General features: G+C 45.4%; 1 protein-coding gene across 1 annotated transcript in view; it reads left to right on the top strand.

Moving 5' to 3' along the window:
• The window catches only part of GLIS3 (GLIS family zinc finger 3), a 328,965-nt gene that overhangs the window by 302,138 nt on the left and 4,302 nt on the right, over positions 1-22,525 (top strand). The gene's annotated exons all lie outside the window — the stretch shown is intronic.

A 22,525-nucleotide genomic window follows, 5' to 3' on the forward strand; every position in this document is an offset into this window, starting at 1 on the left:
CTGGGACCTCCCGCTCTGCCCAGTCAGGGGCATGGACCAAGGTGGTCAAGGGCCCTAAGGCCCGCCACACCAAGGCCCCTCCCTCGCCGGAGCTTAGCAACAGGTTCGCACCTCTTGCAGCCCCAGCAGAGCCTGCTCAGTTGCCAGCTCCCGCAAGCAACCCAGGCTCAACCGCATAAAGAGAACCCACTTTACACTGTAACAAATAGGAACACGTTTCAAGACTTTGACTGTACTGACCCCCAGACCCATTTCTATCACTTTTACAAGACCATTTTGGTATTTGCCAACAACAGACAGTACACACAAGCACAGACTAGTGCTTCTGCATGGTTCCAAAGCTATCGAGATACTTAGAAGTCATAATGGGGATGGGAACTACAGAAACACGTGTTGCAGACAACGAGCAAGGAGCACAGATCCATACAGAAGACTATATTTTCGTGTGCATCATCCCACACTGCACTGAACAAAGCAGCTGACTGCGGGCTTCCACAACACCAATCGCATAAGTGTAAATTTACCTCACATATAAGGAATTTTGGTATAAAAAGGGTCATCGCATAAGATCGAATTGACACATACAGAATCTGCATAAAGCAAGGGAAACCAGTACATGCCAATCCTAGGATATTTCTGTTCTTGGACAGACACAAGCACAACTTGTCCAGGGACAAATGCAACATCTGTTCCTAGCCTCAGTGGCCTTGGAATGTAAGTCAGTAGAGTGAGTAATTAAGGCAAAACAAGCAGGACACTAGCCTTAAGAGCCAATTTAGAGGGAAGCATCAAAATGGTAGCTGGAGAGAGCCTGCACAGCAGCACAGTGGCCAATGACACTGCATGATAGCAACAGCAGCTGGTGTTCAGGGACCTACCATGGTAGCAGCAGCAGCAGTTTGGCAACCACAACTCCCACACACTCTCCAGCATCTCTACCCAAGGTGCCAGAGTTGCTGGTTATGCCTCCCTCATAGTATTAGGGATCAGGGCGTAGTTGGTCATAGAAGGTTACCTGGTTAGTAGGATAAGTCCAGAAATTGTGTTTATGGGGAGCCAGAAGTAAAAGTCAGGGTTCATAGTAAACCAGGAGTCACAGGACTAGGAGTTAAGACCTGAGTTCAAGGTAAGCTAAAAGTCTAAAATAAAGCCTAAATTAGGCATAGAAGTTGAAGCCAGAGTTATGCGTAAGCTAGGAGTCAAAGCTAGCATTTCAAATAAGCAAGGAGTCAAAGAACTATGAAGGAGTACAGAGCAAACACAGAAGTTTTTGCCCAGAGAGTATGCTGCTATCTGTGGCAGGGGCTTTTAAAGCCTGGAGCAGGCAAGGTCTGTCTTCCTGGAGCCTCAGGGGTTGGTTACTTTGATTCGTTAATAGGACTGGTTGGACCCAGGGCATGGAACTCAGCATATTACACATAGTTGGTTTCTCTCTACTTTTTTCTGATTTCCAAACATGTTCTGAGGGTTTCCAGGCCCCATCGCCACAGGACCCATCATCACTTCAAAGGCTATCATTACCAGAACTTACACCACTAGATAAAAATCTCCAAAAACCCTCGAACTCCCAGTGTACTCTGAAGTGACCCTTATTCTAGGAGGAGTTGGTGTGGGATTGACATAGCTAGCCCAGCAGCAGCTCAGGATTCTCATAGGCTAAGGCAGGGGTGTCAAAGATACAGTTGGTGGGCCAGTCCAGGCCACAGAACCCCAATATGCACACCTTGCTACAGTCCATGGGTCTAGAATGGATCCACCTGCAGCAAGTGGCACATGCTGGATCAGCTGCAAATGCAGGGCTTGGGACCCATGCTTTATGCTGTTCCACCCACTCCCGCTCTTGCTCTGGGACCTGCACCACATGTGGCCCCTGCCCCACCTGGTTCAGGCCACATGCTGCATGCAGCACCTGCTCTGGCCAGTCCAGAACTCACGCTACACACAGCATTGCCCCCCCAGCTACTGCCAGGTGGGTCCAGTGTGCAGCATGGAAGCATGTGGGCTTTAAGGGTTGGAAACTATGTAAAGATCCACATTTTGCAGATTTCTTCATTTCTAATAAATTAAAAAAAAAAAAAAAAGCTGGATCAAAAAGCCGGAACAGGACATCCCAAAGTTTTTTTGTGCTGGGATATGTTCCCAAATCCAGACCCAGCTGATCCACCTCTATTATTTATTGAGGTCATTTACCCTGTCAAGTTTATTTAAAAAATTTTCACTTGCCAGTGAGTGTTGAAGAGGCATTGATAAGAACTCATGTTTCAGATTGTGCCGAGGTACTTAAAATGTTCACTTAAAACATGTATGAATGTGACATAGGCTTAATATTGTAAATTACAGTAACAGTGGATGTGCCTACATGAAATGCTTTATTTTGCAGTAGAGCAAACTACTGCATAGTAAGCATCACCGTCTACACGTGCAGACTCTTACTGCACAGTAATTTGCTCTTCTTGGCAGTTAATTTGCTACCCACAAGTGCAAGTAGCAAATTAACTACCAAGTAATTACCATGGAGTAAGGCACGTGTAAATGGTCAACTGGGAGCAAATTTAATGTAGATGGTCAGTCAGGCAGCATGTGTAGATGGTTAGCTAGGCAGCAGGGAGCGGGAGACTTGCTGGTGTTGTTGAAGAGATTCGTTGTTAGCTCTTCCACCAGAAGATTGGGGCAGGGGGCTGGTACCTTTTCCTTCCCCACACCTCTTTCCAAGTCCCCTGCCCCTGGTTGGGGAGCCAGGGCTAGGAGCTCCCTTCTGCAAGGCAAGAGGACATTGTCCCCATCTGGCCTTCACCATCGGAGTCTGTCCTGGCAGCAGGCAGCTCTAGGGAGCAGGGAGCACTCTTCTAGCCCCCACCAGGAGGCAGCTATCTCCTGGCCTGGTACTTCCTGCCAGTCTCTGGGCTAGCACCCAGGGGGAGCTTAGTACTCTGCCTGGCTGCTGCAGGAGGGCAAAAGAGTAAATCTGTTCCCAAATGCACACACATGTAGATGCCTGCCCAGGTTGAGTTTACTCCAGAGTAAATTACTGTGGAATAAACTCACGCAACAGCAATTGTATGTGTAGATGTGCCTAGCATTATTTTGATTACTTGATCTTTTTTAAAAACAGTCTTTTCAGCATGGTGTATTATTAGCTATGTAGTCTCTAACTTTAGCAATTATAGCTCACCCCTGTACCCTGCACGCTGCACTTAGGGCTGTGTCCTGTAAGTCTGACATTTTTGTCTAAAGTATCCCTTCATCACTTCAAAAGAAATATTTCAAGAGTTCATGGTTAAGTTTCTCGGTAGCAACACAGATCTCAATCTTACTAGGTCTCATTACAATGTATTGGAAGAATACCATGGAGCTACTTCATCAGCCTAGGCTATTTGGTATATATCAGGTGGCTGTGGGAAGCTCTTTTAGCCTCTGTCTCCTGCAGTTCATAACCTGCCTTTTCATGATTTAGAGAGCTGTAGCTATAGCCACTGAACTTTCAGCTCAATCTGCTACCAAACAATGGTAACATTTTTCTGTCTCAATATGTAGTCTTAAACTTGTCAACTCAGTTTAAATTGGCTGTACCAAGGAAGAAAGAGTTTTGTCACCAACAAGTCTTTTGAACAAAACAAGTTGTAAATGGTTTCCCTTGCTGAAAGCTTGAGCGTCTTACTAGCTCATGGAAATCTCAGAGTGTTAACACTTAAAAAGAAATGATGTGGCAGATCCAAGATTGAGTAGCTTTATATACTCTATCAACTGCTTGCATTGTGGTGCAGCTATTTCTTAAAAGAACACTGGCTGCTGTAGAAATCTCATGCCTTGTTCCTGGGGATATCCAACATAAAATGTAACACCTCAGAATGTGTTTTTCCTTAAAGGATGTTATTTGAGGCAGTAAATATTCCCCTTATTTCCACAATAAATATAAATAAATAATCTGAAAGCTTTCTCTCTTATGAAAGGTACAGGACCAGTTGCTGATTGAGAGGTTTGAAACTGCCTTCATGGCATTTAGGCATTTTATTGAGCTGCAAAATTGAAGGTTTTCTTGGGTTTTCTTGCCCTTCTCTTTAGTACATTACTGTGATGGCTGGAAGGCATTCACTTAATGGCACAATGAGATCTAATCTGCAATCCCAACCATTGTACTTCCTGCCATACCACGCATGCTTAGCAGGAGGTGTGACTGGGGACTGATCCCCATCACACCACTGCTGGAAGGAAGCCCAGGGCATGGGTTTGCAAGTACTGGATTTGGGATTGGCGGGGGGGGCAGCTGACTCCCTCTTCCTGGCACCTGCAAACTCACGGATTCCCTGCCAGAACCCAGGAATGGGAGAGGCTCTCTCTGATCCCAGAGTCTGTATGCACTTGAACTTTTAAAAACTGCATGTGCAGCTGGGCTGTATATGCAGTTTTTATAAGTCCCACCACATGAGGCCTCTGGGATTGAGAAGCCTCTCCCCAGTATTAGTGTGCCTGTGGATGTGTCTAAAGTGCCTTACTTCCAGCTTCCTGGGAACTGCAGGGCAAGGCAATCCACCTGGGGCTGTCCCTGGGGTTCCCTGTAACCCAGCGTTTTAAAATGTCTTATCCCACAGCCATTATGGGGCTACAGGGCAAGGAGCAAATGTTCCCAAGAGCAGGGGTTGCCAAGCTCCCAGCAGGGGGGGCCTGGACTTCCTTCACCCTCTTTGGGAAACCCTGCAACCTGATTCCCTGGCAGCCCATTTGTGGCATTAGAACTATACCTGGCCTAGCCCTGATGCTGACCCCCATTCCAGTGCCATACAAACAAGCCACAAGGTGTTCCAGATATTTTGTGGAATATCTTTGTTGCTGGTTTGCCACTTAATGGCTCTGTAATGAGCTGTTTGTGTAGCACTGTTACTATTTATCGTGTGATTAATATGTTAAATGTACACCTTACACATCACACCTTAAATGTAATGCATTCCAGGGGCATAGGGAATGTAAAAATGTGCACTTGAAACATTACATTCTTAAAGTGGAAACTATTTGTTTGCCATGTTGGGGACCAATTTTGGTAGGCAGTAAATAATCACAATACAAAAATGACCCAGCTCTACAGGAGCTGCAGTCATAGCCTCTCATCCTGTAATTTGTACTGGGTTGGCGAATCCCTGCAGAACTCATACAGAGCTGCAGTGAAGTCATTGGGACTGCAGACATCCAGCCTGAGCCTGGACATGTTTTGTAAGTGCTGCAAGACCTTTCTTTTGGGGGCTATTCACCAAAAGGCCCAAAAGATAAGAAGTTGTTTAGGGGGGGTTTGGTGTTATCTTGATGTTCTAGTTCCCTTTCAAGCTGTTTCAGTCCTCTTGTCATGCTCCTGTTTTTAAATTATTCTCTCTTCTTATTGTAAGCTACCCTGAGCCTTTGTTGGGAAGGGCAGCATATAAATCAAATAAATAAATGAAGAGGTGAGAATCCATCAGCTTGGAAGCAATTGAATCATCAGGGTATTAGCCGAAGACAAAACAGATGACTGAAATGATGGAGGAGGAAAAGCAAAGAGGGGAGAAAAAGTATTATCAATAGAAGCCTATGTCTTGATCTTAAAAATATCTTGAGCTTACAAAGAGTAAAACTCCTTGGGAGGTTTGAGAAAGCTCATATATCTAATTTCATACAATATTTTACTGATGCATCTGCTGTTATTTGGACACTTTTGCAGTAAGAACCTTCTTATACCTTAAAATTGAGTCTGAACTATATTTTTTACCTGTATATGGTTTATGCAAGTAAGAAGTAGTTGCATAATTGGGAAAATTATCTTTGATAATTATTCAGTGGAATAAAATGACATTATTTGCAGTAGATATCTACTATGAATTATCCAGTCAGCCATACTTAACACTAACATATCATACAGTCTGGGTTTTTGGGGGGGTGTTTTTGTTTGTTTGTTTGTTTTGTTTACTTAGAAACTATCAGATTTATCTTTTAATTTAAAAAAAAATACTTTGTTATAAAAGCTATTCAAATGTTATTCAGTAAAGCAACTGTCTTAAAACTTCTAATGTTCCACAACTAAGAGTCTGTTTGACAACAGGGTGTTTCCTCTTCTACTTTTTAACAAATATCCACAAATTGTTGTACTTTTTTTCTGATAATCTAATGGAAATAGAAATATGCACCAAAGAACATCATGTTGAAGGCTCAGTGATCTGGAAGGTTTACATGATGTGAACTTTAGGGGTTGCTCTCCTATTTGACATATGCTTCTTAATGTTAAATGGCAGCTACAATTATGTCCTTCAGAAAGTGAGATCAGGAAGGGCTTTGTGAGACTGGTCAGAGAACTAATGAAATCTGCATTATAAAACACTCGCTCACAGAGGGGGAACTCCGCTGAACTCTCCCAGGAAAACTGCTTTGTCACGAGTCACTTGGGTGCATAGAGTATAGAGAGCGGTGTTTTCTGAAGTGTACACACGTGAATTGTCTTTTTTCACAGTGTGATATTTTGGTCCAAATCCCAATCCCTGAAGAGTTTGTGGTGAAGACACTCTTGGCCTGGAAGTGCTAGAGACTAGGACTGTGTGAAGTTTGGCCAGCTATTTAATTTTGACACTGTTTCAACTCATTTTGAGCTTGAAACAGCAAAATCGCAATGAAACGAAGGGCTTCAAAACAGCCTTGAAACGAAATGAGGGCAGCCAAAATGTTTCAAAACATTTTGAGTTTTGAAGCTGAAGCTGGGCTTGCCTGCAGGGAAACAGAAAGTAAGAAGAGGGGTGGGGAAGGACACTGTAAGGGCGCACTTTAACACACACTGGAGAAGAGGCTCCTACAGGAGAGGAAAGAAAGGCTCTGTCACAGTTTGGCTGCCTGAGATGCTGCTGGTGCTACTGTGCTGCTTCTCACTAAGTTGTTGTTTTACCTGTTATTATTCAAAGTGGTGGACAGGATTGAGGCTGTAGGGGAGGAGGAGACCTCACTGGGGCACACTACCATGTCATGTAGAGGCCTCAGCACCAGTGAGGGCATGCCTTAACGCACACACACAGTTACACGTCACAAGTTTTGCTTGTCAGCAGCTTGAGGTGCAGTTTCCTGGAAACCTCTGCACCTATCTCCTTGAAACTTGGCAGACTTCATACCATGAGAAGGGAATACCATCCCTGCTGTTTTCATCCAAATCTGCCAAAAAATGACAAAGTTATAGGCAGTTTCATGTTTCCCCATTATAGCCTATTGGCGACCTGTCAAAATAATGTTGAAACAGCGAAACAGTTTCAACTAAATGAGACAGAACAGTGCTTTCGAAACAAAACTCTAAATGAAACACTGTCCCATCAAAATGGTGAAATGGAAGTCGAAATGAAACGGTGCTGTTTCACATAGCCCTACTAGAGATCTCCTTTGATCTCTGAATCATAGGAGCTTTCTCTCCGTATAACTCTATTTTCTTTAAAAAACTGAGATGCCAGTTGGGTATTAAAACATTCCTAAATCATTCATCTTCCAAGAAGCACAAGCCTTTAGTTAAGAGTCTGTTCAAATATTCTAAGCCGTAGTCAGAACATAAATAGATGCTCCTTGAAGATGCTATGGTCTAACACGTTGGGGTCCCAGGGTGGCTGTGATGCCCGCTGGTCACTCTGCAACTGTGACCCACTCTGCCCCTAGGGTGCCCTCCTGTCTCATCTGCCACACCATGGTGGAAATATAAATAAATAGGAAGGTTGCCCATGGACCTTTGCGTAGCTCCAGTCCAACCGAGCCCTCACTAGGGTCCCCAGCACCCTAGTAGTCCCCACTGGTCCCAGGCTCCTGGCTGGGCCTCTGTAGTTGACTGTGCCCAGCAGAGCACACAAAGCCCTAAGAGCTAATGCCGTGGCTCCAAATCCTCCCCTTTACCATGTCCCATACCTCATGGGGGTTACAGGTATGTTGTCCCTCTGTTTGGCTTCCTTGGCCTCTGCCCCTTTAAATCTTGCTAGGCCTTCTGTGTCTAGGCCCACTGAATTGGACCTGGCATTGAGGCACTAGCTTCATTTGTCCCTTCCAGTTACTTGGCCCCTGGACCCTGTCTGCCAGGTCCCTGGCCCTGTGTGGCTGCACCTTCTCTGGCACGAGCCCCTGGTCACTCTATGACTGCACCTTCCCTGGTGTCACTCTGGGCTCAATAAGGGCTCAAGCCCTGAGCCTGCCCCTGGCAGAGCTTAAGACAGTTAGGTGTCACCCAGGCACTAATGAGGCCTCCTTATCTCCCCTTCCAGCCTCATCCCAAACCACCAGTTGAAGCAGTAACATAAATCATAAGCCCCTGGGCTATTACATAAACAAGAACTGAGAAAACAGCCCTGTGTCCCTTTAAGAAAGTAAACCTTCTTTCTCCCCTTTATCAGTGTGCCTGGTACCAGCATGGGCTCCTTTTGAGCTTCCCAAGCCTTAGCGTTTCTACAGGCAACAAATGGTCAGCCCAGCATTCCTGTGTGGCTCCCCTGAGCAGGAGCTCCTTCCCCTGTGGTAGCCAGGGAGAGACTCCCCTGCCAGTCCCAGCCTTAGGCTTACGTGCTCCCAGGGCCCTGCCTATATCTGGTCAGGTGACTGCCTGGGCTGGCTGCTAATTCTCTTATTAGGCTTGCTGCCCTCTGCCTAGCCTGTAGAGTTCCCTGGCTGGACTGCTTTTCTACTTAAAGAAACAGAGATTGAAGGGCTCTCTGTTACATATGCCTCCTTTCATATCCAGGTTTAAAGATGAGTAGATATCTCTTTGCTGGAGTGATAGGCAGGGCAGGTCCAATGGACCACATGATATGCAGAGCACTGTTTCTAGATGGCTGTTCCAAAGTAAGTAAGTAGAGACTTGATTCAGCAGAGTGAATATGTTCCTCATTATGGGATTTGGGATCAGCAGGAAGAGAAAAAAAACCATAGCTGGCTTAGTGTTTTTTTATTCAGGGAAGGTTTGGGGGGAGGCTTGTCTGCATCACCAAATTCAAGAGCCATGCATGAGATTTGTTAAAGAAGTATTTGCCTTCATAGCAGTTCTTTTTATTTCCTTAATCTAAATTCAAATACAAAACAGAATAAATATTCCAACGTCAGTCAGAAAATCATGGGGTTATCACTTACATAAACTGTGGCCGTCACTGCTAATGAAAGGAATGGGGTAATATTGTAGCCCCCTTGAATTCAGTGGGGACAGGATCTTGCCATTGACTTGAAAGACTCCAGGATTCCCATCCTGAAATCTAGGAGGCCTGGGTACCTGGGTTTTTTGGTGTCTAGCACTAGCACATCTCTCAGGATCGATCCCTAACTAAATACAGAAGAAGTTTGGTGAAAGAACTGTTTTGAGTACACAGCTATTACTTTTATTATATTTATAAACATTTCATTTCATTCAGGAAATAACATTATCTTGCCAAAAAAAAAATTGCTTGCCTTGTGTCCGGAAATGATAAATCTTTGGCTGCAGCACTTAGAAGCAAGGAAACGCAATTGAAATAACTGTATATACATTTCTAATGCTTATGTTGACTCTCCATGCCTGATGGTATTAATGACATAGTATGTTTTATAATTCCTGTGTTTGCAGCTGGGATTTGCCTTGTAAAGTGGATGGGTAATTAATGGTATCAAATAAATTTGAATAGAGACAGGCGATGGTTATTTAAAATAAACAAAAAATGAGAAACATCTGGTTAACTGGTAATGAGGCTGATGTATTAAACAAATAAAATAAAATGGGGGCTGTCTTGGACTGGACCCATCGCGCCATCTGGGGCCCAATGCTACAATCTCAACCTTCACTACAAATGTTTAGAATATTACAATTCGAAATAATTTCACAGGAATTGCATTCTCTTTTTATCTTATCATGGGTTCTTTATTACATTCTGACTGACTAATGTGAACATTAAATCAGCTTTCCTGGTATCTCCCAGAGTAATACTTTGGGTATGTTATTAGTCAGCATTTACAATACACAATTCCTTTGTGCTCTGTGATATGAGGATATGAGTTAGATGTTCATTTTTATGTAGATGAGACAGAGGTATTTTAAGATGAGTCTTATTTGTTGTTCTTTTTTGCCATTTTATCAGCTTGTCCTAAGAATTTGGAGGAAAACATAGAAATAAGCATTTAGGGCACTTGTATACATGATGATGTCACTACGTACAAGTGATGAGAATATCCTTTTGCGTGGATTAATAGCATCACACATTATGTGTACCCAAGTTTTGTTGGTTTTAAATGAGTTTACAGTGTTGCAATTTGGAACATTGCAGCCATTAGCTCATGCCCCAGCTGTGGCAGAGGCAGGCAGGCTCAAGGGAAAAAAGGATTGGTCCTCTCACTGCTTTTCCCTTCAGCAGGCACCTGCAGCTAGCAGGATGCCTGGGGCCACCTGGGAATGGACTTGCTTGCCCCTGGGGCAGTGTGGGAAGGTGGCAGGGGGATGGCTGGATTTGCTGGTGGCTGAAGGAGTTGGCAAGGATGGTGCACAGGGCACTAGACGTCCGGGCAGGCTGCTAGCTGGCCAAGTGGTGCCCCACCTCAGAGGTTCTTGATCCAATGCTTCCCTGAGTCTGCCTGGGCTTCCAGTGCCCCATGAACCATCTCCACTGTCTTCTCCAGATGCCAGCAAACCTAGCTTGCCCCTGGGGTGGTGCAGGGAGGCGGCAGGAGGGCGGCTAGATTTGCTGATGGCTGGAGAAGGCAGCAGGCAGAGCAGTGAAGGGCCTGCTCCTTTTTTGTTTTTTCCAGCATAGTCTGCCCACATCTCCCATAGCTGGGAGCTGACCTGACAGATTAATGGCCCTCCAGCCGCAGAAAAGATGGGCAGGCTCCACCAGAAAAAAAAAAGGATCAAGTCTCTCACCACTTCTGCCTTCAGCAGGCACCTGCAACCCCCAGGAGAATCACATATATACAGTGATGGTAATTGATAAGGTGAGGTTTCAATTAAAAACTTACTATTTCCATTTATGGGGCATAGAAGGACTGCAACCTGAAAGACTAAATCCTTGTCACATGTACAAGTGCCCTTAGGCTGCATACACACATTTAAATGATCTGGAAGAATTCTCCCAGATTTATTTTCCTGATAGAAAATTTACCTAGGGATGTCTCAACAGACATTGAAATGCTGAGCCCTTGAAGATCACAGAACTTGCAGTGTTGACATTTCAAAGCCAGGGGGGCCCTGTGCGCAAATCTCTGTGTGCTCTGCAGCTTCCCTCAGTCTGTCCAGAGATAGATGGTGGCAGTGCACACAGCAACTCTGATTGGCTGACTCAGAATCAACTCAGATTCAACCTGTTTCCCTACAGCACAATGTGGGATAGTGAAGAGGGTATGTTCTGCTCCCTGCTGGCCAGGAGCAGTAGAGTCCGGCAAGCGACACACTCTCTTCTTGGAAGGGAGAAGGGGGAAGATGAGAGCAAAGCACCCTGGGATGCTTCAGGAGTGTGTTGTGACTTCTCTTGGAAGGGAACATGTACAGACATTTGCCGTCACAGGAGAAACTCTCCAAGGAATGATTTAACTCTGGTTGTTCCTGGGTTATTTTTCTCCTGGAGCAGCCATTTTTGCTCTGTAAGAAAAATCCTGAACAGCTACATGTTAGTGGTTTCCCCTGGGAGAGCAGGAGAGATGCAATGTCTCTCTGTGGCCTTTGTTCTTAGTTGCAGGTCCCAATTTAAATTGCACTTCTGCTCTGGTTCTAGTTAATTGATTACACAAAGGCATAGTATCATTTCAGATTTACTGTCTTTGAGGGTACTTCTCACATTAATTTAGTGTATAAAAAAAGCTTCTTTACTGTCAGCCCTGCAAACTCCAAGAGGGTCCTGAAATTCAAACGGCATTCTCACAGCCTCATGTATCCTTACTAGTATCCCTTACTAAGCTAAGACTGATAATATAATTACAGAGCAAATGATGCAATGTACAATTGTGCACCTCAGGGGAAGATTGTGTTGGTAGAACTTTATTAAACCAGCCTCTTAATAGGTCTTTTTAACACAGAAACTGCTACACAGTTTGCTCACTTGTCAAAATCCCATGAGGGTGAGTAAAAGTTGCAAAGGTCTGGAGACCTAATTGCCATCTTGTCCTAAACATTGGTCCATAGTAAGGTGTTGTAGGGGTGTACAAGCTGCAAATCTGTGTCCACATAACATTTTTCTCACTAAGGCTAAATTTGCTAAAACAAACAAAACCCTGCCTGAGCAAATACATTGCTGTTGGTTTTCCTTTGTTATTTTACCCATATCTTCTATCTGGAATAAAAGTTTTTTTAGATAAGCCAAATTGGTCCTTTGAATGTGTCCAAAACCAACTGGGACAAATTCAAACTCAGTGCATGTGCACTGATTCCTACACAGCTGTGATTGCTTTTACAACAAGGTTAGTCTACAATAGCAAAGTGTAAGCTACTAACAAAGATAATTTCCCTGTACTAGTAAATAGCATTTTTAGTATCATTTTTTATTATAGAGAGACTTTCAAAGACCTATTAGATGTTAAATAGCCTAGCAATGGATGGATATAAACCAGTAGTATCCAATATTTTTGCCTGATGGGCCAGATGATCAGTGCTGGGTTTGTCTTCAGGCCAGATCTGGCCAGTGGTCCTGATCTGGCATCTGGGTCAGGTGCATCTGGTTACACTGGTGGGTGTTGGGAGGCAGGCCAGCCCCAACACAGCTCCGAACGGGAAAGGAGCTTGACTAGGCCCCACAGGAGAAAGGGGACATGGCCTGGCCCCAACATGACCCTGGAGGGGAGAAGGGGCAGGCTCATCTACATTCCAGAAGCAGGGGGCATGTGCAGGGCTTGGGGTTTGGAAATCTAACAGTGGGTGAAGGTGACCATGTTAAAAGTTAGTGCTCTCCCACAACCAAACTTCCAGACCATGGGGATCATTGCAGGCCAGATGAGATGGCTCTTCAAGCTGCATTTGGCCCACAGGCTGAGGTTGAACACCTGATATAGACAGATGGATAGCCTTTTTCAGACTTTTTAATCTGTTAATTTTTGCACTTCTATAATGAAAGTGTCAAACAGCAAAAGTGCCAAAGAGCAGAACTCCGTATCGGCACCAAAACTCCCATCAGCACCAAAGATTGAACCCCTCCTCAGTGCTGGCATGAAGGTTGCTTATGACTAGCCAGAGGTCATGTTTATGACTAGCCAGCTATTTGCCACTGTGCAGAGTGTCCTGTTGATGGGCCAGCACAACACAAACTGGGCCACGTTCTGTTTTAAGGTGAAGCATCTAAACTAGAAGGTCATGTATACCTGGATCAGAAACCAAAACAGGGCCAGGGCATTGGCAAGGCCAGGCTCTATGAGACAGTTCCTGTGCTCTTCAGGATCACTATCTTGGGTTGGCCCAGCCAGAAATTGGTTAGGCAAACTGCTCTCCTTGACTGTTTAGCACAGGACATCTGTACATCTCATAGAAGTCCCAAGTCCAGTGTGCCAAAAAGGGAGGTGAGAGTGGCAACGAATAACTGTAGCCAGGGGTAGTTCAGGAAGGCATGAAAGAAAAGGGGCAGGCCACTGCTGCTGCTACCACCAGGTATAAGTGGCTGACAAAGGTGCCGGTGGTCATGACCTGTGCAGCAGCCACTACTGGAGGCCACCAGTCCTCTTGGGAATGGGCAGCTCGTACAGGATGTGCTAGGCCACAAGGGTTGCTCTGACATTGCTGCTCCAGGTTGGGAAAGTGGTGAGGACATGGATATGATGCACTTTGACTATCAGGGATAGATAGATAGATAGATAGATAGATAGATAGATAGATAGATAAGTTGGCAACTAGGGGATATCTCTCTATTTTCTCCTGTTGTCATTGCTTCAATTCAATTCTCCATAACTCAAATGTGCAATGGATGAAATACTTGAAACAAATTTTTTTCTATTCCCAGATTTAAAAATTTTGCTGAATTTGCCAGTGAATGAAAGTGCTTTGGGTCCTTTCACAGTTTCTATGTGTATATACAAAGGCTGTTTTCTGTACATTAGAACAAAACTTACAGGGCTTCTTGGGCCTAAGTAGGGAGTAAGCAAGGACTGGAGAATCTGACTCATTATGCTTACCTTGGGGCTGAATTAGCTATAGTGCCAGGCTACAACTTGTAATAGTCTGTGTTATTGCCAGACTGTTCTGCATTAAGAATAGGATGCTGTGAAAAGGCACAAATAGAGAATAAGTGCAGAGCAATGTGAAAGAACATTTTCAGCATGTGTCTTACAAAGCCCTGCCAGCTGGCTCTGACTACTATAGACTGAAATGACTGTGTTTCTGGTAACTGGTCTGACTCAACAGTAAACTTTCACAGTGTGGCCCATTGCTGGTTGAGACAGCAGTTGTTTTTAAGAGCATTTTTAAAGGAAGCACAAAGCACTGTCGATAGTAATTCAGCTTCTAAATCAAGTTTTGGACAGCTATTGTTTTTATTTTTTTTCTTTTACTACAGTTGTTTCTTAAATGTCAGCATGGAGCAGTGAGGAGAGAATGTTGTAAATAGCTAACATGCTTTGCAAGCTGGCTCATTTTTCTTCCAATTAAACTTAGAAAAATATTCAGAACACTGAGGCCAGACCTAAGAGTTGCTAAGCACCCATCTCTCCAACCGAATCAATGAGATTTGTGAATACTACGCCTCTCAGGATGGAGCCCACAGTTTGTTAGTATTGCCTACAGTACACATATGCAGACTGCTTATGGGAAGGATCAGATTTATGCATTATCTTTGTTTCTTTTGGGTTAATCCAAGATACCCTTCTGCCCCACCCAAAGAAAATAATCTAAGAACACATTTTAAAGCAGTTTCTAAAACCATATGTTCATTTCCCCCCCCCATAACCATTTGCAATGCTGTTTGGGAGGTATAAGGTTGTTATCTCTGAAGTTCTTACCAAACCCCTAGATAAGCTAAACACATGGCATTTCACACATTTTTATTATCTTGTGTTTCAAAGTTTTCCAGTAGGCTCTTTCTTGAGTTCTGGGTGAAGGTTCAGGCTGCTTCCCCATCCGTAATCCTGGCCCATATGCATCTATTTGAGTGTTTAGATTTCTGTTTCAAATCGGGCATACACTAGACATGCCAAGATCTGTATGTTTCCTCAAAGAGCCCAGAGAAATAGTCTCAAAGGAAAAGTAATTAGAATCATAAAGCTCTTAAGCTGCACTTCTTTTCTCCTGCTTAGCAGGAAATCAATTGTACTTCATGAGGCAATACAGCATTTTTTTTCCAGTATATACTTTCTGTTGTTCTTCCCACTCATATTGGTAAAGACATTAACCATACATGAACACTTACTGCAGTTTTTTAAAAAACAACCATCTCATGCACCCATCCCCTTAGGAAGTTAATGAAAATATACCTGGATTCTACCTGTAGTCCAAGCATAGTTTTGAGATCCTAGCCTGTATCAAAGTGCAAAGTGAAGACATTCTGAATGGCATGTTTTTCATTTAATTTTCCTTTTTGGGAGATACAGTGATGCATAGTATTTATTTTAAATTATATACTTTATTTGGTCCTGGGTATGACTATAAAATGCATCTGGCTGGGGCAGTGTGGAGGGTCTACTTGTGGCAGGGTAGTTTCTATAAAATACCACAATGTTGCAACCTCCAAAGTAAGACGAGTATAGGGTGCTTCAAAACCTTAGCTCCCACCATCTTGTAGGTACTCCTTGGTTGGAGAAAGTTTAAGAGACAGCACCCTGACAGACGCATGCCCTCACAGAGGCATTAGGCTGTCAGAAGCAGTTCTTATCTGTTGCTCTTTGGCAGAAGCTACAACCACTGAGGCACTGAATGTCTAGACTCAGTCTGGCCTTTGGAGTTTGTCTCAGTGGTCTAAAGAGGTAGGTCTTGGGTAGCCTCCACTTTCCCATACACTTGCCTAGGCATACGTATCAAAGTTCTTGCTGTAATGGTTGCAGTACTGCATACAAGTGAATTTATCAGTCACCTGACTAGTAGGGCTATGTGAAGCTTTGGGTGGTGATTCAATTCGGAGGGGATTTGGCCCGATTCAGTGGCCAAATCTCCAAATCTGAATTGAATCAGGGGACCAATAAAAAGGTCTGAATCGATTCAGAGCTCTCTGAATCTTTGGAAAAGATTCAGAGAACTTCAATGATTTGGGCAGCCCCCACGTGCTGCAGCAGGGAGCTGCAGCCGGACTTGGAGCTGGTTAAGTAGGGGGCAGGGAAGTGGGGGCCGGAGGAGGGGACCATGGGGGGATCCCTGCCAGGCCCCATCCCCTGCTTGCTCCCCTGACCCCCGCCCGCTCCTTCAGTCCCCCATGGCTGTCCCGCCTGCCCCAGCTCTTGGTGCTTTAAAAAAAAGCCCCCACTCACTGGTTGCAGTTGGGTGGGGGGGGTGATCCCCACTGTCCCCCACTGCCCTATACTGCATGGGCAGCTCTGCATGAGCCCCTCAATCTCCCCTCACTCCCCCAGCCCCCCCAGCTGTCCCACCCAGCGCAGCCCTTGAAGAAGAAAAAAATGAAAAAAACCCTGGGACTCACTAGCTGCTGCAGTGGCCTTGGGGTGCTCATGGAAGAGCCCCAATGCAGCATGGGGCAGTGAGGGACAGTGGGGATCACCCCCCCACCCAACAGCAACTGGTGATGCCAGGGTTTTTTTTTTCTTAAAGGGCAGGAGATGGGGCAGGCAGGGCAGCCATGGGGGGGGCTGCGAGAGTGGGGGGCTTGTACAGAGCCCCCCACACAGTGCGGGGCAGGGGGGGGGGGCAGTGGGGATCACCTCCCACTGCTCCACACTGCATGGGGGGCTCTGCATGAGCCCCCTGCCCCCCCACCGTCCCAGCCCCTCCATGGTTGCCCTGCTTGGCCCTTCAGGAAAAAAAACCTGAAAAAAACCCTGGGACTCACCAGCTCCTGCAGTGGCCTCAGGGCATTCATACAGAACCCCCTACATGGCGTGGGGCAGCAGGGATCACCCCCTGCCTGGCAGGAACAGGAGGGTCTCACTGCTGCTGCAGTGGCCTCAGGGACTGGGGGGAATCCTCGCAGTGCGGGCCAGTGAGTGGGGGGCAGTGGGGATCACCTCCCACTGCTCCACACTGAGCTGGGGCAGGTGGGGGAACCATTGCCGAGCTGGGAGAGCAGGTTGGGGATGGGTCTCAGTGATTCAGAGATTCAGCAGCAGCCAAATCTCCGAATCAGATTTGGCCAAATCAATTTGGGACAGTGATTCGAATCACCGGATCGAATCACTGTCCCTCGAATTGGCCGAATCCAAATCCAAAGTGAATACTAGCCGCTTTCCACAGGCCTACTGACTAGACCTCTAATGCATACACCACGATGCAGAGGATCAATGATTGCCTACTAATATACCTTATAAGTAAGTACTGGATAGGTCAGAGTGAAAAGTCTCTAATCACTAGTAGTAAACAAATAGGCTGATATTCATAGTCAGATGTCCTATCATTTGGATGGCATATAGATGCCTCCCTCCCAAATACAGATATTTAGATCCTGTATATCACTTACCTCTAGGGCTGTGCAAAACTTCAGTCACTGATTTGATTCGGCAAAGATTTTGCCCAATTCAGTGGCCAAATCTCTGAATCTGAATCAAATCAGAGGACCCTTGCTGCCAAGCACACTGGAGAGCCCCACCATGCTCCTGTGGAACACTCCATGTGGCCCAGCATCTCAGCAATCACGAGCCGTGCTGCTACCTCAAGGTATGTAGAAAAAAACTTTTAAAACCATGCCTGTGTCCGGATCGTTGATTCACTGAATCAGCATCAAATCATCAGATTTGGATTTCGCCAAATCGAATCAGGGACAGTGATCTGAATCAACAGATAGAATCACTGTCCCTGATTTGGGCTGAATCCAAATCCGAATTGAATAGGGCCCGTTTTGCACAGCCATACTTAACCTCTGTCTAGATATCCCACCCTATAAGTGACCATGACTTCCTAGAGAAGATTTCTCCCTTTACTTTCAGCTGTCTTTAGCTGGTCTTCAGATCTCTTCCCCATGCCACCAGGGGCTACTTACTCTTGTTTCTTTGTTATTTAAAGGCAAGCAACAGGTCCTTTTGTCCATTTTTTGCTACCCAAACAAGCCCCTATAGTTACTTGTTAATGTGTAGACTGCTTCTATATCTATCAGCTAATTTTCAGAAAACTCAGGGTCTGCTGTTACTCCTTGACATAAGCAGACCCCAAAGATGGGCACTGAGGCTGCATCCAGATGAGCAAGCACATGCCTGCTGAAGCATCTCAAAGCAGTTTGAGATGCCGCAGGAGGTACACTAGGAATGAAAAAATGTTCCCTGCGCTGCATATTTGCAGCACAGACTCTAAGTTTGATACCAGGAAATCCCTGTATCAAAAGAAAACACAGTGGAAAAAAGCGGTGCTGGGTGCACTCCTCGAGCATTCCCCAAAGCAACCAGAGGCTTTGTCCTCCAAAGAGACACTGTAGCACCCGACCAGAGCATCTCTATACCTGCCAAGTGCCCTGGCTGCTCCAGCACACAAATAGAAGCAGAGCTTGGCTGGCATCAGTGCTTGGAGTTGCCTGGGACCCAGTCTCTGTCCCCAGTAAGCAGGGACTTTGGGGTGGGGGGGACTGTGTGGAGGTAGGGGGGCTATGGGTGTGTGGGGACTGTGTGGGAGGGGTGGGTGCCCTACCTGCCCTTATGGCACACAGCACCCACTGCTCTGCAGCAGCAGCATCCAGCTGTGGGCCACCTGAGACCTGGGGGGCTCCATGTGGCACACAGAGCTGGTCCAGCCTGCTGGCATGTGCCTTCAGACAAAACCAGGATGGCTCCTGCTGTCACCCAGGGCTCCCAGCACCACAGGCAGGAGCTGCTTGGCATTGGGCCAGGCCAGCTCCTGCCTCCATGGACCCAGCCCAACCTGATGGCACACAGGACACCTGGAGTCAGGAACCGGCCCAGCCCAATGGTGTGGAGCTCCTGCCTGCAGTGCCAGAAGCCCTGGGCGATAACAGGAGCTGGCCCGATCTTGTCCAAAGGTGCATGCCAGCAGGCGGGGCTGGCTCTGTGTGCACTGGTAGGCTTCCAAATTGTTTTAAAATTGTAAATATATCAATAAAACATTGTCCAACTGATCTCTCTATATGTAGTGGCCTTTCATTTTAATCATGGAAGAACACAGATTTTGTGTATTTTAATTAGAGAATTGGGGTTGGTTTTTTTTTTAGAGAATATGAAATTTTTAAACAGGGAACACCAGGATCCCTGCTGATGGGACAAGTGGTGAGACCTGGTCAGAGGAGCCTGCTCAGGGCCAACATTGGGGACCCAGCTGGGGCCCTTTGGGGCCAGGACATGCTTCAACAGTTCTAAGTGGGCCACTGCAATGAGCACATCTTCTGGGCGATAGCTGCCCAGACGGCAGTGGGGGCACCAGAAGACATGACAGTAGTGCCGCATGAAGGCCAACTGCAGCCACAGCCCATTGGCAGCTAGCCCAGAGGTGCAAGAGGCTTTGCTGCTGAGCCTATACCACAGCCCAGCTGGCCATGCAGTCCCTGTCTGGGTCTGGCAGGCACACAGATATGGGGCCGCAGGTGCAAGGAGCAGATGCTGTCAGGTGGCATCAGGTCACAGCCAGGCAGTAACCCCTACTGCCAAACTGCTGCAATGAGTAGAGGGTTTGGGCTGCTTCAGCAATCCATCTGGCACAAGGGGCTAGTGTCCCCAAATTCCAACTGGATGGGCCTCAGAAGCTCCTGAGGGCACGTAGCCCTTAGCTGCTCACTGGTGATGGCTCCAACCCCTAGCTCCCCCTGGCTGAAGATCTGGGGGGAGCTGGGCAGGGTCAATTTGCCCCAAATGGCACAATTTGCCCCATGACCAAGTGCATGTTCAGGTACGGGTGCTGTGGCACAAATCTCCTGCACAAATTTGCGCTGCTCCTATTTGAGCTGCTGCAAGCATACGTGCCTGCATGTGTGGACGCACCCTGAGCGTTCAGAATGTATATCATTGTTAAGTTTAGATGTGCCTGAAACTGGCATCGTTTGTATGGCATCTGGACAATCTTAAGGCTGAGTACCACTGAAGTTTGCACTATTTACATTGCCTGTCTCTACTAAATACCCAAACTAAAATTAGTTCAGTACAATGGGTCTACTTCCTTTACTTTTCCTAAAAGGACTTGGAGGTAATATGGTCAAATTTTTAATGACTACAAATGGCCAACTTTTTCTTCATTTTACATCTCATCCAAAATACAATGAACCATTTTTCTCCACATACTCTTTATCTGAATTTATGATTCATGGTCCAAAAGCTGTAGTACTAACCTTATTTACTGCAGATGTGTCAAGAGATTTTACTTTTCTGGTTCTGGTGCATCATGAGTCTAGGGAAAAAATGATCTTTCACTTTATTAAGTAAAAAGGAAATTACTCTACAAAAGCTGTGTCGTATGAGAATTGGTTAACTGGAGTGGCTAGAGCAGTCAGCCTAGCACATCAGTATTTTCTGTTGACAGTAATATCTGTAGAAGAAACCTGAGACAGGAAATTCCTTAGGTTGCTTTCTGAGGCAGGGGGTCATTTTTCCCACAGTGGCTTTTTGGTATGACTTACTGCTGCATATTCATCAGCATGAGAAATGATGACCAGTCCCTAGAAATGGACTGTTTGGTTACAACATCTTCTGAAGTTATATAACTCCCACATTTAATGTCTTTTAATGGTCAAGGATGTAGTTATCCCTAACTTCTGGGTGAACCTTTCAAGGCATTTACCTGCTTGTTTTCCTTAGTTTTTCTATGGGACAGAGTAAATGGAGAGGAGGGTATTGGACCCGATGGCAACTAAGAACCTTTTGTTAGCAGTAAGCCAATTTGGAAATATTGGTTTAATAATGGTTTTATATTTGGCTGGTGTACATTTGGCTCAAAAATTGTGATTCAGCATATTGTTGACACTTGAAATAAATACATAGTCCAATGCCTACATTTCAGCAAAAGCCTATATCCTAGACCATGGGCAGGTCCAGAATTTTTAAAAGGGAGGTACAGATGGTGAGGTGCATCATCACATATAAAGCAACACACATTTTTCTTTAGTTAAAAATAAACTAGTAGATTTAGTAATATGCAAGACATAGGGCTGTATAAATCAGTGTAAGATGGAAGCAAAAACAAATATAACTTCATTGGAATGAGTTTAAAACAGTCTGTAGGGCTATAAAATAAGAGCTTCATTACCAGAAGCACCTAACAGGTAGAATTGCCAGAACAAAGGACAGCTTGATTGGTGGAGCATCAAGACTGTTAAAGAGAAGAGGGCCATTAATACCGGTGGAATGAAGAGGTTAGAAGAGGTCAGGTAGCTTATAATGAGCCATGAAGGCAAGTGACTCCCTCGCTGTTGCTTGAATAGAAGTGTTGTTGTCACTGCCAGGCAGTTGGTTTAAACTTTGGGTGGACCAGGAATCAAAGGGGTGCATGTACACTCCCCTGCATCTGCCCTTCCTAGACCTAATATGTAGTTCTGTAAACAGAAGGCAAATGGACAAGTGTATGGGACAGATCTTTTGGTTGCATACTGCACAGCCTTAAATCTACTCTTAGGTCTATTTCATACTCTGCAATGTCTATTTTGCAGTGTGTCTATTGCATGCTGTAACAGATGATTTTTTCCTGATTATTTATACATGCATTTATAGAACAAAACATTTACCAATATTTGTATGTGCATTATAATCAATAAAAGAAAAAATTCAAAGCAGGCTCCCTTGTAATAAACCCTGATGAGCAGTTTCAGGTCATTTAAACATAGTGGAACAGATTCTCATCTGGTGTAAATTAGCATAGGTTCAACAGAGTCCTCATTCAGGAACATTTTTCATTATCTTAGATTAGTACTTCAGACAGTGGCTCTAAATCATCCAAAAGAAGTTTGAAGGGATGTCAGATCTGTGCACAGGATTGTAGAATGAAGAGAGTTCTCATGAGCATGTCTTACTTTTCCATTAAGATGAAAAATCTCCCCATAATGATTTTTGGTCAGCTAGTGCCTGCATATAGATAGTGTCAAAACTGGATGGTTGCAAGATGGATTGAAAGTAGTTGGGAGCCAAAGGGCCCAAACGCCTCCAAAGCAAGGGTGTCAAACTCATCCAGCCCCACAGTTGGATGAGTGGTGAGGGGCTGGTCTCTGGGCCAGACTGGACTGGATTGGTCCACCAGACTGCCCTCACAGATGTCCTGCAGTGACTGGAGTGGGTGCCACTTGCAGCATGGTCCTGCTATGGTCATTCTAGGGCTGTACTGTAACCTGGGCAGGATTGGCCAAGCCCTCAATCATTTCCTCCACAAGTACTAGAGGCAAAAAAAGCCAGCACTGTTCACATGGCTGCTCACCCTATCCCCCTCCTGCCTTGGGGCCCCAGCAAGACTTGTAGGCTGGGCAGAGGTCTTATCTGCCTCATGCCACACCAGAGATGTGGTGCCATGCAGGGTTGTGCTGGGTTATGGATCCAGCCCATCATGCAATGT

This window comes from Crocodylus porosus, unplaced genomic scaffold, assembly GCF_001723895.1.
Source record: "Crocodylus porosus isolate Cpor-Errol unplaced genomic scaffold, CroPor_comp1, whole genome shotgun sequence".
Lineage (NCBI taxonomy): Eukaryota > Metazoa > Chordata > Crocodylia > Crocodylidae > Crocodylus > Crocodylus porosus.